General features: G+C 36.7%; 1 protein-coding gene across 2 annotated transcripts in view; it reads right to left on the minus strand.

The window, feature by feature from the left end:
• The window catches only part of si:dkeyp-14d3.1 (transmembrane protein 132C), a 308,473-nt gene that overhangs the window by 82,777 nt on the left and 209,606 nt on the right, over positions 1 to 16,090 (minus strand). The window lies entirely within an intron of this gene.

Consider the following 16,090-nt stretch of genomic DNA (forward strand, 5'->3'; position numbering starts at 1 on the left):
AATTCGAAAACAGACATTCTTTTCTATTTCTTTCTTGCTATATTGTTTATAATGAAGGAAGATTGAGGAATACTGCAGAAGTTGATGTCTAACTTTAAAAAATGATGGAGGGAGAGGGTATTGAATGACGCCCCAGGTTGCTAAAGACCCGAGGTATGTATTTAAGGGTTAAAACTACAAAAAAAAAAGTTTAAAACATTTTAAAGACATGACTGTATAACCTCTACTCAGTAATACCTCAACTGAATCAGTTTTTGAACGAGTTCACTGAAAAGCTCAAAATGAATATGCTTTTTCAGATGTGTTCTGATGTTCCAGCCACTAAACAGATCTAAAATTGCATCTGAAATCTCACTCAGTATCAGCGATGTTAATATTCTGCGTGTGTCTTGGTCTGGCATTCAGAGAGGTGCAACAGCGGAACAGGAGCTCTGCGGCTGGATCGCATTAGGAGGGGACCAGTGAGCTGTGTGGGCTGGAATAATTGCTGTCATTCTTTTTTCATCCTTTCACATATTCTGCCACAATTGGTCCACGCGCACACACACACACACACACACACACACACACGTACACATACGTGCGGTAACATCGCCTCTTGTTGCCTCTGGCGCGGCTGTCAGCTCCTTTTTCTTCAGTCCATCACTCGAGATGCTGGCAAAAGCACGGTGTGAACACAAATAAATGCATAAATAAATAATCAAACAAACAAATGAGAACTAAATAGAGGGCAGATTTAGATGCTATGGCAGCAGAATCACTGAGGCCCCCCTCTCTCTCTCTCTTTGACGGAGGGGAAAATCATTTCCTGTTTGGATTATTGGTGAGCTTTTGTATGCAGGAAACAGGATATGATTTTAGACAACATGAATTGTGTTGTGATCAAAGGATGAAACCGCTAAACTGCAGCTCTATTAAGCTTGAAGGAGTTTTGAATCAATGTGCATCCCTGCGTCAATTTGCTTAAGATTTCTGAAGTACTCATCAGAGAAAATAATGGAACACCTGATGCATAAGAGTGTTTTTGACCGACTTACGTGCACAGGCAAACACTGATGAGTGTGTGACAATGTTCTCTCTTATTTAAAAATGAAGAAGTAGAATAAAAAATCTCATTTGAGGTGTTTGTGAATTGCACGCCAGGATTTAGATGAACTGAGTATAAGAAATGCATGTGAATAGGACATTATTCATCAGTGCTCAAGAGCCCTGTTCATTAACATTACCTGCGTTATGACACATATGAACTCCATGGCTGCTCCAATTAACTACTGCACTTTATCATGCTAATTCAACTAGAGAGCAAGTGATCGAGAGGGAAGAAAGAGAGGAGGAGAGAGAGACTAATGGATTAGGCACTAGGGATCCATATTTCAGAGCTGTCATTGTGGAGAGAATGTGTGTCACAGCATGCTAAGAAATGTAATATGATACACTCGCATAGTTTAAATCAAAGCCTACGGGAAGAAGAAAGCTGGAAGGAAAGGAAAGGAAAGGAAATGAAAGGAAAGGAAAGGAAAGGAAAGGAAAGGAAAGGGAAATGGAAAAGACAAAAATGGAGTGGAATGGAAAGAGAGAGAAAAGAACAGAAACAGGAAGTAGAACGGAAAAAGAACAAGGAAGTAGAAAGGAAAGGAAATAAATTAAAGGCACTATGAGAATGGAAATGGAAAAGAAAGTGGAATGGAAAAAGGGAAAAAAGAGGAAGTAGAAAGGAAAAGGATGAGAAAGTGGGAAGAAAAGGAAAGGAAACAAAACAAAACAAAAAAGGGAAAAAAGAGGAAGTAGAAAGGAAAAGGATAAGGAAGTGGGAAGAAAAGGAAAGGAAACAAAACAAGACAAAATGAAAGAAAATAAATTAAAGGTAAAAGAGAACAGAAATGGAAAAGAACGTGGAATAAAAAGGAAAAACAGAAAGAGGAAGTAGAAAGGAAAAGTATGAGGAAGTGGAAAGGAAAGGAAAGGAAAGGAAATGGAAAAGAAAAAAAGTGGAATTTTGGAGTGGAATGGAAAGAGAGAGAAAAGCACAGAAACAGGAAGTAGACAGGAAAAAGAACAAGGAAGTAGAAAGGAAAGGAAAGGAAAGGAAAGGAAAGGAAAGGAAACAAAATGAAACGAAATAAATTAAAGGCACTATGAGAACGGAAATGGAAAAGAAAGTGGAATGGAAAAAGGAAAAAAAAAGAGGAAGTAGAAAGGAAAAGGATGAGGAAGTGGGAAGAAAAAGAAAGGAAACAAAACAAGACAAAATGAAAGAAAATAAATTAAAGGTAAAAGAGAACGGAAATGGAAAAGAACGTGGAATGGAAAAAGGAAAAAAAAGAAAAGGATGAGGAAGTGGGAAGAAAAAGAAAGAAACAAAACAAGACAAAATGAAAGAAAATAAATTAAAGGTAAAAGTGGAAAAGAAAGGAAAAACAGAAAGAAAGGAAAGGAAAAGGAAAGTGGAAAGGAAAGGAAAGGAAAGGAAAGGAAAGGAAAGGAAAGGAAAAAAAAAAAATTAAAGCTAATAAGAGAAAGTAAATGGAAAGAGAAGGAAAAGCAGAAAGATGGTAAGGAAAGGAAAGGAAAGGAAAGGAAAGGAAAGGAAAGGAAAGGAAAGGAAAGGAAAGGAAAGGAAAGGAAAGGAAAGGAAAGGAAACAAATTAATGGTAATAAGTGAAAGAAAATGGAAAAGAAAGTGGAATGGAAAGAGAGAAAAGAACAAAAAGAGGAAGTAGAAAGGAAAAGGAAGTGGAAAGGAAACAAATTAAAGGTAATAAGAGAAAGGAAATGGAAAAAAAATTGGAATAGAAAGAGAGGGAAAAACAGAAAGAGGAAGTAGAAAGGAGAAGGATGAGGAAAGGAAAGGAAAGGAAAGGAAAGGAAAGGAAAGGAAAGGAAAGGAAAGGAAAGGAAAGGAAAGGAAAGGAAAAAGAAGAGAAAGGAAGTGGGAAATAAAAAAGAAAAGAACCTCTGAAACACTTTTGGTTAGTTTGACAGGTCAGTGTGTTTCACAAATCCAGTTCTGGCTGTATGTGAACACAAACTAAGACTACAGATCATACAAAACAAATGCTTCCATGTTTCAAATTTGCTTCCACAATGCACAATATTCCATCTTTGCACTAACCCTTAAGACCTCCACACAGCCCAGACCACACCACAAAACTGGTGCTTTTAAATGCTAAAGCACATGCTATGCTTTCCAGAGAACATCCACTGCAAACTCCGCATTTATATGCTTCTTAGCACATCTGTTCTAAAAAAGCAACAAACAGATTCTGGTTTTTGAATTCTAGTATCTGAATATGCAGTAGGGGTGGAAGGGGGTGTTTGTGTGATTGCACTAAGCTGGAAACACATGTTATCTTTACTGGTTATTAATGTGCAGCTGGCAGAACTGGACGTTGAGCCAAGAGAGAAATGACTTTCATGTGAGTGGACCATCACATCAGGGGCAGGAACTTACCGCTCTGTGAAAAGCTATTTGACCACAGAGTTAAAAACAGAGAGAGTGATGAACAGCCACAGTTTTTAAGCTGACACACTAGTGAGTGGTTTTGTGAGTTCAACATTATTCCTGCAGCTCAAAATGTGCCAAGTGTACAATGGCATCAGTAGCTTTGACTACAAACTACTGCTAAGCAGACTTCCAGGCAGGACAAACATTTGAAAGCCCAGTGTCCAATGCAAATGGCACTCTTATATGTGTATATCAGTGTGATTGTATCCATCCATTATTTTTCTGAATTCTGAACAAAATCAATTAAGTCTAAATGTTTCTGTCTGATTTAGTTAACCAATAAAATTGGCTGTAGAGCAGGGTTAACTGTTAACTGAGAGTCTATTCAACATTAAAATCGACTGTACATGTTTCTGCTATAGATTCTCAATAAAGCATGACTTCAGTGAGGCTCTATAGACCATGTGATATCCTATGCACAGATGCATGTAGAACAGTAGTGCTGGGTTATAAATACATTGATAATAAAGCAATAAGCCCCAAGAAGCCGTGGTTTATAGTGAATTTATAACAGCTAAGGGGTGTAATAAAGGGGCTGTAATAAATTCACTGCACAGCTTCACTGGGTTTATTGCTTTTATAAAACGATTATTCCATATATGTAGTAAGGTTTCAGAGCAAATAAACATTACTCTTCCGCCAAACAATGTAGTTCCTCAGAAGCAGTTGCGGTTGTGGTTGCTGAGCAACACACAAACGTAAACAAAGGTGTATGTTTGTAATTTACAACAGCTTTGAATGCGGCTCAACCAATCAGAATCAAGGACTGGAATGATCCTTTTTATAATGTTTGTTTTAAGAAGGTTATTTATTTCTTTTGCTTTGGTACATCAATATGAAATATCAGTGTTTCACAACGTTCTTCTTGCAAATACTGTAACAATCCAGTGAGATTTTTATGAACAAGGAGTCCTGCAAAAGGCAGTATGATCCTCATATCTGATCTTACCACTATCCAGTCAGTCTGAGACTGCATGAAGAGACAGACAGATTTGATACTGAAGTCTAAATCCATAGAATAACTGCGGCAAGCTCTTAAAGATACTTGGAACAACTTTAAAAAACTACTTTAAAAAGTCTTTTCAAAGTGTGGTCACACCAACTTGCCTTTCTATTTAATAGAAGTTTATGGATATATAAAAATCATCCATGCATTATTTGTGAAATGAATCCTCTATTGAACTACTGTTCAAAACTTGGGTCAGTACGATTTTTTTCTAAGAAATTAATACTTTTATTCAGCAATGGACACACTGAATTGATCAAAAGTGACAGGAATGTTTATGATGTTACAAATATATAAATGAATATATAATTTTTTTGAGAATTATCAACATATTACAATGATTTCTGAAGGATCATGTAATACTGAAGACTGGAGTAATGGCTTCTGAAAAATTCTGTTTTGCATCACAGGAATAAATTATATTTTAAAATATATTAACATAGACAACAGTTTTGTTTAACTGTACAAATATTTCCAAATATTATTATTATTATTTTATTTTTTTTATTTATTTATTTTTTTTTATCTTTTGATCAAATAGTCTTGTTAAGAAGTTAAAAATCTTACAGACCCCAAACTCTTCATAGTACCTTTTTTTTTTTGCAGTTTCGTAGGGGTGAAAGGGGTGTTTGTTTGCTTCCCATATAAATCGGTTGCAAATGTGGGTGGCTTATTAGAAAGCCAGATCTTGTTGGATTAATTTCCATGTCATGTGTCTTCATCACTGAAGTGTGTAATATTGTCCTCTTCCACTTTCTTTATCTCTGATGCAGTTGCAATGATGAAGGCACTGGGCTAATCAATGCTAAAATCACTGCATGAGTGTGTGTGTGAACGCGCGAGTCAGCTCAAAGAACAGCCTCCTGCTGTGCTGACAAATCTGATCTGCCTCAATTACCGAGCGGCAGATCTATCTTCACATGACCCACATAACGCATCACATTACGCACACCCCGGACGGGAGACACACACACACAGGGGTGGAAATATCTTTTATTTTCACCTTCCTTCAATCATAAGGCTCTGCTGATTTCTCTCTTTTTTCATCCCTCGTTCCATTCCTCTCCTCAGAGTCATTTCTGCCACGCGGTATTGAAATAGATGACAAATTCAGTCTCTGTCAGGCAGCTGATGTACACCTGAGAGCCTTTCCACCACTCTCACAGTATGTTTTTCAAAGTGGAAAATTTTCTCATAAAACTTCAGCTCTCTTCATCTGTCCCTTGATGCTTTCTCTCTCTCTCTTTCTCGGTTTGTCCCAGAGGTCTGTCACAGCGCAGTTGAGCTACTGAGCTTTAGAGAAGCTATTAAATGTCCTTTTGTTCAAATTGATTAACAGGAAGGACACCATTAATTGAAAAATATGCACCAAATTAAAGGAAAGAGAGCGAGAGAAGACAGATACGGGCCAAGAAAGCTAATAATCCATAAATATGGACGAACGGCACTGGAGCTATGAATCATTTCTGATTATTTACGTTCAAAACCCGTGACCTGCGCAGAGGTCACTCGTAGATTACTGCGTTTAAAAGGATTATTTCTACCCCTCATAACCCTATTAGCTCCATATCACGGCTCAAAGACAATGTGGCCTGTTAGCCTAATTAAAACTAATTACTGATGAAAGCTTGATGTAAAGCAAAGCTGGGGTGACACACTTGTCAACACTGCCTTGAGCTGTCTCTCTCTCTCTCTATCTCTCTCGGTGGAGGCCATCTGTTGGAGGTGATTAATCGAGATTACAGTGACCCTCGGTGTGGGACTCACTCGGGCCGTGGCGGTATAGCACTGCCTGGCTGCGCCGGACTCTTCACGCTCCGCTTATTTCATGTCATTGGGCTCCAAAGATCAGCTCCTACAGGGGAGCTCGTAACCTCCTCCAGGAAGCGTGTCTGAGGAAAGGTCGGTAGCAGTACATCACTGCGCCTCATCTGACATCCGACCGCCGGAGCGCTTGGCTCGGGGGAAACTCCCACACTGGCCCGTGAGTGGATTAGCATTTTAACTGAGGTGACTCTCTCAGTACAATGGCTTTTGGATCCCATGTTCACCTCTGTAGTTTTCGCCTGGAGCTGTTCGAAATGAATTATTGCTTCAGGCAGCCAGATTTCTTATGATGGGTATTCAGGACTTTAATGATTAAATGATTCACTGGAGTGAAGAACAGGTTTATTCTTATTACACAATCACCCAGAAAGTACAGGTCCTCAATGTCAAGACACTGGTCTACGTCAGAGGAAAGCCTAACATGGGTAGAGATTTTGCATATGATCTAAAAATTAGAGGAAAATAATAGGTTGAGTAATAGGTTGAATGCCAGTTACAATCAAGTCAGGCCCTAAAATCTGTTTGGTTGAGAGATAGATAGGCGAGAACTGTAGATAGATAGGCGAGAACTACTACATTCTTGCCTAAAAAACTTTTATATTTTACATTTTTTATAACTTCATTCCATGACACAAAAACAGTATTACATATAAAATTATAGTGGTTTTGGGCATTCACCATGACACTCGCTGTGAGAAATATGGGTGCTTAAGAAGGAAACCCAATGCATTAAAGCAGTCATCGGATGCTAAGTTCACTTTTACATGTTGTTTGAACATTAATGTGTGTTGGCAGTGTATGTACAAATCTACCCTATAATGATAAAAATCCATGCAGTGGTTTTTAATTAATCTGTAAAACTAATATTCCCTTTTTCAAATCGAGCCATTCTCAGATGCCTGTCGTTGTGGTGACACACCGACAGAGGCCGCTCCCGCGATAGCTGATTGACGTGAGCATTTTACCTCAGATCAGCTGTAACAGTCCAACCTCTTTGTTTTCGATGCCGGAGCAGGGATGTAAGTTAGACAAGAATTTCTCCGATTGAGGTGTTGTGTTGCTGGATGTAATGAACATAGTGGTCGTCATTTACTCCCGACATCTGAGCCGCTGAAGATGCAGTGGATTACGTTTGTTTGTGAAGGGAATGCGCCTCCCGATCTACATATATCCGTCTATGTTCACACAAATCGTTTGTGATCCAGCTTCACTTACAGCAGAAGTGAGTATAAGGTTTTCTTTTAAGAATCTTTGTGATCGTCTTTCCTAATAATGCGCTAGTTAGCAAGTTTAGCGGCTAAACACGGCTAAATGTGGCTAAAGTAAACAGGCTCGTCGCTCCACAGAGAGAAGCGAGGGGCGGGGCGAGCAGAGCTCATTTGCATTTAAAGCAGGCTCGACCAGAATGAGATGATTTTTGAAGAGCTGATTTTGACAAGGTAAAAAGAGTGTTGTTTTACACAACCATTGAGAATTTTTAACCAAAGTATATTATAGACTTTTCATTAAGACCCTAAAGAATCATATCAACTTGTGAAAAATGGGCATCCGATGACCCCTTCCGATGAGCCAGGGGGTGGAAACTTTTTGATTTTGAAGATCAGGGTAAATTTAACTTATTTTGTCTTCTGGAAAACATGTAAGTATCTTCTGTAGCTTCTAAAGGGCAATACTAAATTAAAAAAATATATATTTAGGCAAAACACAAAAAATGTACATATCTTCATTTTGTTCAAAAGTTTTCACCCCCCGGCTCTTAATGCATTGTTTTTTCTTTTGAAGCATCAGTGAGTGTTTGACCCTTCTGTAATAGTTACAAATGAGTCCCTCAGTTGTCCTCAGTGTGAAGAGATGGATCTCAAAATCATACAGTCATTGTTGGAAAGGGTTCAAATACACAAAAACGCTGAAAAAACAAATAATTTGTGGTACCTGAAGGATTTTCCTGAAGAACAGTGGGCAGTTTAACTGTTCAAGACAAACAAGGGACTCATGAACAACTATACACAGCTGTTGATCATTCAGGTAACAGTAAGAATCAAGCGTATGTAAACTTTTGAATGGGGTCATTTTTATAAATTCAACTATTATTTTCTCTTGTGGACTATATGTAAACATCTTTTACTGTATGTGAAATATCTTATTCATTCAGGTCACTGCTGCCTTTGAGTCTTTTTTTTTTTTTTTTTTTTTGATATTCAAGAGTTATACAATGTTTCTCTGCTGATGCCACAACTATGGTATGAAAAATCATATCTTTTGGATTAAAAAACTTCCAACTAAGAACAGAAAATAATTAAATAAGATCTTTCATGCAAAAACTATTTTTACGTAGCTTTACTAAGAATTCCCTATAGATTATGTAATAATAAGAATGAATACATACATTAAAAATCCTTTGAATACAGTATATATATTATATCATACTAATATCATTGCATACAGTTTGCTCTTGCCACCCACTATCTCACTGAGCCCACTTAAACAGCACACAACTTCTCCTGCTTCTCCAACATCTCTGCAGAAAACTTTTCCTGAGAAAGCAATCTCCAGATGATCTTGCAAAGACCAAACTATTCCTCATCAGTCAGGCTGTATCGACTGACCTCAACATCACTACACAGATGGATTTGACAACACTAAAGCCAGACAAATCAGCCAGAAACCTGTGAGGAGCATTAGACAGCAAATTCACTACTTAAACAGACACCGTAAAGGAATAGTTCACCCAAAATGACAGAAAACTTGCTGAACTTCCCTTTTAAGAAAAGTGAGAGGAGACAGATCTGGGTTATCAAATGAAGGTGGATCTGTGGACATAATGTTTAGTGTTATTGACAGTTGATAGCTAAAGTAGTGTTCAGGTGGAAAAGCAGCTCTGTCTGAGCAGTAATGCAGCTGTCTGATTTTCTCTTTAATGTGCTGATTCATGAAACGAACAGCAACAGAACAGCATTTATCAAAGGACTGAAAACCCATGAAAGGACGTGGAGTGGAGTTTAATTAGATGTTTGCCTGGGAGGCAGAGGTAACGGCTGGAAGTCATCCAGCTACAAAACCTTTTTAACTCAGAAGTTCAGCTTTGCTTTGAATTTGATAATGAGTATGTATTTCAGGTAGCCTATATATGTGGTATTGACACCACATTAAAGAGCATCAAAACAACATTTATTATTTGAATTTCATGATTTGAGCAGCTGATACTTTTTTCTATTAAAAGTAACACAACAACAAAACTTATTGCAATTATTGGATAGCAGGTGGTCTACAAATAATGTTTAGTGAAGTTGTGTTTATGCATCAACAGAAACAGCACTGTCTAAAAAAATCTTATTGGTTCATCAAAATCAAGATTGTTTAAAATTGATGAATTGATATTGTCAACCCAGGCCTAATTATGATGGTTAACTAATTTACTTGCTAATTTAGGACAGTGAATTGCATACAAATTAATACATTAACATAAGACTTATGCAAATTTACACTCTATGTTATTTAAACCATACATAATTCCAGGATATGTAACTTTCCCACCTTTGGGACCACTTTTGTCTGCCATAATAATCTTTAAAACAATGTTAAAGTCAATTTTAATCAATTAAATGCATTCTTGATTAATTCTTGAATTAATGACAAAATTTCATTTAGGGGTGGAGTAACCCTTTAAATTCTATAATGCATAATTTTCCCCCATTGAGAGCAATTTCATCTGCTGCAATAATTTGGGGGATTTTATCAGCAAATGCTGATATATGCAAATAATGTGATTAAATAATAAGCATATTATGCAGTTATATCTTAAAATAATCATAATAACATATTTAATTGAACAGTCCTACTAGCCTATTTACATATAAAATGCTACCTTCAAGACCTCAGCTCAACTCTAGCGATTTAGCACATGAAAAACCAGCAAACAGAGCGTGGATGGCTCTTCAGCATCCAAAACACAAAAACTGAGAGAAATCCTTCTGCCTGGTCATGCATGACTCCCTGAGCTCCTCCACTTGAGACCTCGTCTGGAGCTAAGCGATAGCCAAACCACTCACTCTGCCCTAAAGAGTCTGGAGCAAGAGCCTCATCCTCGCCAAAACTCTCCCGTTAGACCTCAAATACCACAACGACGTGCCAGACAATTACGGGGTGAACCAACAAGCAGCAAGTGGCACAGGAACCTTGTATAGCAGAGCCAAATCCTCTGCCAAATGATTAGCGAGAGGACAGTGAAGTGTGACAGCAAGCACTACGGCATTGAATCCCAGCTGTTAAAGACTTTAAAAGTCCCTCAGATGGCCAAACAGGGTCACAGATGAGAGGGCACAGGAGGCTGATTAATTAATACACCATCACAGGTGTTGTATTCCACTAATACCTCATCAAAAATGCCTATAAATGAGATGATGATTACTTAGATGATGTTAAATTATTACACAATCTTATGGTTAACTATTAGAGTTATTGAAAAACTGGGAGAGAATTCATAAAGAATCAAGTGACTGCAGCAAATTGATTCCATTATTGCATGGACAAATGGACAAAAAGCATTATTGATTTCAGAAATGTAAGAAGTGTGTGTCAAGAGAGATGGAAATTGATCTGCTGTATTTAGTCAAACGTAAACATTTTAACATATTACAGCACTCTTAACCTTTAAGTGAGAGTTTAAGTGACATATCTAATTGCTGTATATTTATAATATTGTTACTCTCATTAACAGGCCTATTGATGTTTGTGTAGAGCCCAGCTGGAGACTCCATATTCACATTGATTTTTTTCCTATGATTAATAATTATTACACAAGAATTAGCAAGAAAGGAAGTAATGATTGATGGTGTATTCATATGCACACACACAGACAAATGATCTACAAAATCATTTAAAATGACTCAAATAACATTCTTTGAAAATGGACTATTTCAAGCCAATTTAATTCAAGGATAGTTAAAATAAAATAATGAAATTTATTTATTCCGGAACTCCTCCATAGTACATAACTAAAGAAATAGCTCTGAATACTCTTCCACACAGTCAAGGCTGCACGGTGTTCTTAATCACAGAAAAATAATAAAATATCACATCAGTGAGCACATTTCCTTCCTGCAAGCTGTCCTTAAAACTGTTTCAATCTCCACTGATTGTTCTGATTAATGATGATTTTAAGAGATTAATGTTAGACTTTTTTGAATTGCACCGGCTGTTAGACACTGGTGAGCTATTAAATGTGAACTTTAAAATAGATGTGATTTAATAAGAGCCTTAAATTCGATAATTCCTGTAAATGAATGCTTAATTACGGTTAATTTAGATTTAAAACTAAATGCATAACTATTAATCAACCAGTATAAAAAAATTAGACCACCTAAAAACATGCAATTACAGTATTTTGTTAAAGTTTCATTTTCTGATTAATCAAGCACCATTCACTAGGTGTTCACACCTATTTTTATTTGGCAAAAAAACTCTTGTCAAAGTTAAAATTAATGAATAAGAAGTTAAAATCTATGCTCGCTGGAAAAGTACAGTGGTGTTACACTTTCAAATGGCACAACTTTGTAACTTATTTACTCCTAAAGGATGCATATTAGTACCTAAAGTGTACATGTTAGTACATTAAAGGATTAGTTCACTCCTGAATTAAAATTTCCTGTTAATTTACTCACCCCCATGCCATCCAAGATATTTAAGTCTTTCTTTCTTCAGTCGGAAAAGAAATTATGGTTTTTGAGGAAAATATTTCATGATTGTTCTCCATATTGTGGACTTTAATGGTGGCCAACGGGTTAAAGGTCCAAACTGCAGTTTCAGTGCAGCTTCAAAGGGCTCAATCCCAGCTGAGGAATAAGGGTCTTACCTAGTGAAATGATTGGTCATTTTCTAAAAAAAACAAAAAACAAAAAATGAAGTACTTTTTTAACCACAAATGCTGTGTTAAACGTACAGTAGGTGGAAGTACATTTTTCGCCTTACCCTACCTTTTTGAACTGGAATACACAAATGAAAAACTAACCCCACATGACCTTTCCAATTCCAATTCCGATTACATAATGCGTGAAGTCATTGCAGAGCTAGTGAAAGATGAGCATTTGTGGTTAAAAAGTATATCAATTTTATTTTATTTAATTTTTTTTTTTTAGAAAATGACCAATCATTTTGCTAGATAAGAAACTTATTCCTCAGCAGGGATTGTGGGATTGAGCCCTTTGAAGCTGCACTGAAACTGCCATTTGGACCTTTAACCTGCTGATCATCATTGAAGCTCCACTGAAATGCTTTCCTTAAAGACCTTAATTTCTTTTCGACTGAAGAAAGAAAGACATGAACATCTTGGATGACACAGGGGTAAGTAAATTATCAGGAATTTTAATTCTGAAGCAAACTAATCCTCTAACACTTTCCCTACCATTGATGACATTTTCTGTTATTTATGACACAACACTTCCCCGCCATTGATGGTTATTACAGCAATCTGTTATCACTTTTATATGGTAGGTGGCACTGTTATGGATATTCTGAAATGGTACAGCTCTGTGTAAACCAGACAGAGTTGACAGAAGTTGTTTACGCACAAGTAAGCTTATACGATCACCAAATGACCACCAACAGCATATAAAATCAAAACAGCTAATGTTGCCAAGAAAAATGTCGGCACCCATGAAGAGGTAAACATTTGGAGGTGATGATTTAAAGACTTGGACTCTGATAATCCATGTTTTGATCATCATTCTGAATCTGATCCAGACGAAGTCTTGGATACGAATGCAATTTTCTCAGCTTTTTTCTATGATTTTTTTTTTTAAACTTACAAACATTCAGTTGTTAATAAAAACAGAATGAATTATGCTACAAACCACCATATATCTTTATATATATATTCTCTGTTTATATGTTTACACAACAAAATATTCTGGGGATCATGAAAGATTTGTGAAGATATACTGTTGGCTGCTGACTTAAAAATAACACTCTGGTGGGGAAAGAGTTAATCAAAATCACCCAAAAATGAAAATTCTGTCATTAATTACTCACCCTCATGTCGTTCCAAACCTGTAAAACCTTTATTCATCTTCAGAACACAAATGAAGATATTTTTGATGAAATCCGAGAGCTTTCTGACCCTGCATAGACAGCAACAAAACTGACACATTCAAGACCCAGAAAGGTAGTAAGGACATTGATCAAATAGTCCATGTGACATCAGTGGTTCAACTGGAATTTTATTAAGCTACAAATAAGCTTTTCGTGGGCAAAGAAAACAAAAATAACGAGTTTATTCAAGCAGTTGAAATACATGCAAAGACTGACACAAAAGAAGAAATTGTTGCATAAAGTTGTTATTTTTGTTTTCTTTGTGCCCAAAAAGTATTGTTTTAGCTTCATAAAACTAAGGTTGAACCACTGATATCACATGGACTATTTTAATGATGCCCTTACTAGGGCTGCCCCCTAATAGTCGACTAACCATTAGTCGATGAGGAGAGGCTTGGTCGACCAAAATTTTATTGGTTGCTTAGTTGCAGAAAAAAAAGAAAAGAAAAAAAATCCACAGGAAGCTATCATTCATCAACCTCAAATATGGCTTTTTATCTGAAAGATGTAAAATCTGTGGAGTGTGGAAGCTGAAAAGTAGCTTGCTCATTGCATGACAGATGGAGGTGCCAGTTTGGTTACTTGCTTTTAAAATACTCCGTCATTTTTGGTCATACAGATAAAAGTAATACATCTTTCGAATCTGTAAAGACTTGTTTATTTGTGTACACTCATGATAACAACGAAACATTGCGCTTTTATAAAACGCACTTTCTGCTGTTTTGGTTTCTGTGAACTTGAGTGCGAAACTCCGTGTACATTTGCCTTACAGATAGAGTTGGGGTACTCGTACTCGGACTCGAGTCCGGTCTCGAGTACAATTTTTAGGCGACTCGAACTTGTCATGGACTCGGATGCATTTTTACTCAGACTTGACTTGGACTCGAGCCTTCTGACTCGGAAAATATGCTGAGTCCATCCGAGTCCAGAGACAGTTGATGGAAATGTCACTAGATGCAGTATCACGAAAGTGATATTCAGCATTTGTATGTGTTTTTAAGTCTTGTCCAGTAGGCTACTTAAAGGCGACGAGTTTATGTGTGCACACACTCAAAGCGCGCTCACAGAACACACCTCTCAGTCAGTGTGCGAATGCCGAGTTTTCTTTCGCTTCTAATATGGTCTGTTATTGCTACACATTTGCTTGTCTTAGATACTATTCATGTAAATGAAGTCGGTTTTGTCTTCAGTAAACCTGAACAGTTGGGAGAAACACTGATGCATCAAAATATTTGTTCTGTGTGTCAGATCTTAAAGCGACAGCAGCGTAAACCTGCAGCCGCCGACCGCGTCATAAATTCAAACAACAAAAAAGAGAGAAAATCACTCACTTTTCTTGACTGAATTACTTATTAACATTAATAGGAATCATATTTAACGTATACAGTGAAGATTTTGCAGTATTTTATTTTAACATTTATTACTTTAAGAAATGTCTGTAGTAGTCTATTTCTGTAATAGCCTTTAAATAGACATACCTAAAAAAAAAAAAAAAAACAACTAAAATTCTATTTTTAAAAAGATTCTATTTTTTACAAATATTATTTCATTTGTATTTTTGATTAATATATTTATTTATCCTTTTGTTTGTAAGTAATATGCCTATTTGGAGTGTTTACTTGCCTTCAGAAAGCTTGAGAGTGTTTTACTTACATTAGCTGATTATTATTATTATTATTATTATTATTATTATTTAAAACATGGTGGCAGTTTCTAGCTTCAAAGAAAAATAATTTTTCTAACATCTCTGCAGCAATAGTTTTAATGGGTCCAAAAGCACCTTGGGTGTGCATGGTTTTCTAATAATTCAATGGTACATCATCAATTTTTCTTTATATAATGTAATGTATTGTAATTAATGTAACTATAAATGCATTCAAAAATAAAACAAGTGTGAGTTTGTTGTGACTTATGGAAAGTATATGTAGGGCTTTATACACAGTGTGTGTCATTGTAAAGACTAGTTTTATCCCTCACAACCTCATTTTCATCCATGAAAAAAAAAAGTCATATAAAACCCAAAACACACACAGCCACAATCAGAAATAAAAGAGGTGCATTTTCTTAAGGTCCCATTCACCAAGATACCTACTCCTTTACCCCTAACCTTTGAATTTATACATTTACTATATCAATGAATAAAGTCAAGTCCCGCTGTATAATTTTTCACATTCTATAACCTGTTTCACTCTGAAATATGTCAGCCATAACTTCTGTTACATGACTTTAAGTTTGCTAAGCAGAGCATGGACACTAATTATGAGATGTTGTGAAAGTAAAAATCAAAATGGCAAGATCCACTAGAGGTTTACATTTCAATTGACACTGCGTTTTTCTAGTTGTAAAGGTTAAAAATACGGGTGCCCAAACTCAGTCCTGGTTCTTGGTTTAGCCTCAACCTACCTGCCAGGGGGTTTCTAGTATGCCTAGTAAGAGCTTGATTAGATGGTTCAGGTGTGTCTAATTGGGGCTGGAGCTGAACTCTGTAGGACATCGGCCCTCCAGGGCCGAGTTTGGGCACCCCTGGGTTAAGACAATGTTAAGATACTGACAAACAGTAGTGTTTCCTTGGACTCGGACTCAACTCGGACTCGGCTCTTTGGGACTCGGACTCGTCTCGGACTCGACTGGTTGAAGACTCGGACTTGACTTAGGTGGACTCGAGC

The sequence above is a fragment of the Labeo rohita genome, chromosome 8, assembly GCF_022985175.1.
Source record: "Labeo rohita strain BAU-BD-2019 chromosome 8, IGBB_LRoh.1.0, whole genome shotgun sequence".
Lineage (NCBI taxonomy): Eukaryota > Metazoa > Chordata > Actinopteri > Cypriniformes > Cyprinidae > Labeo > Labeo rohita.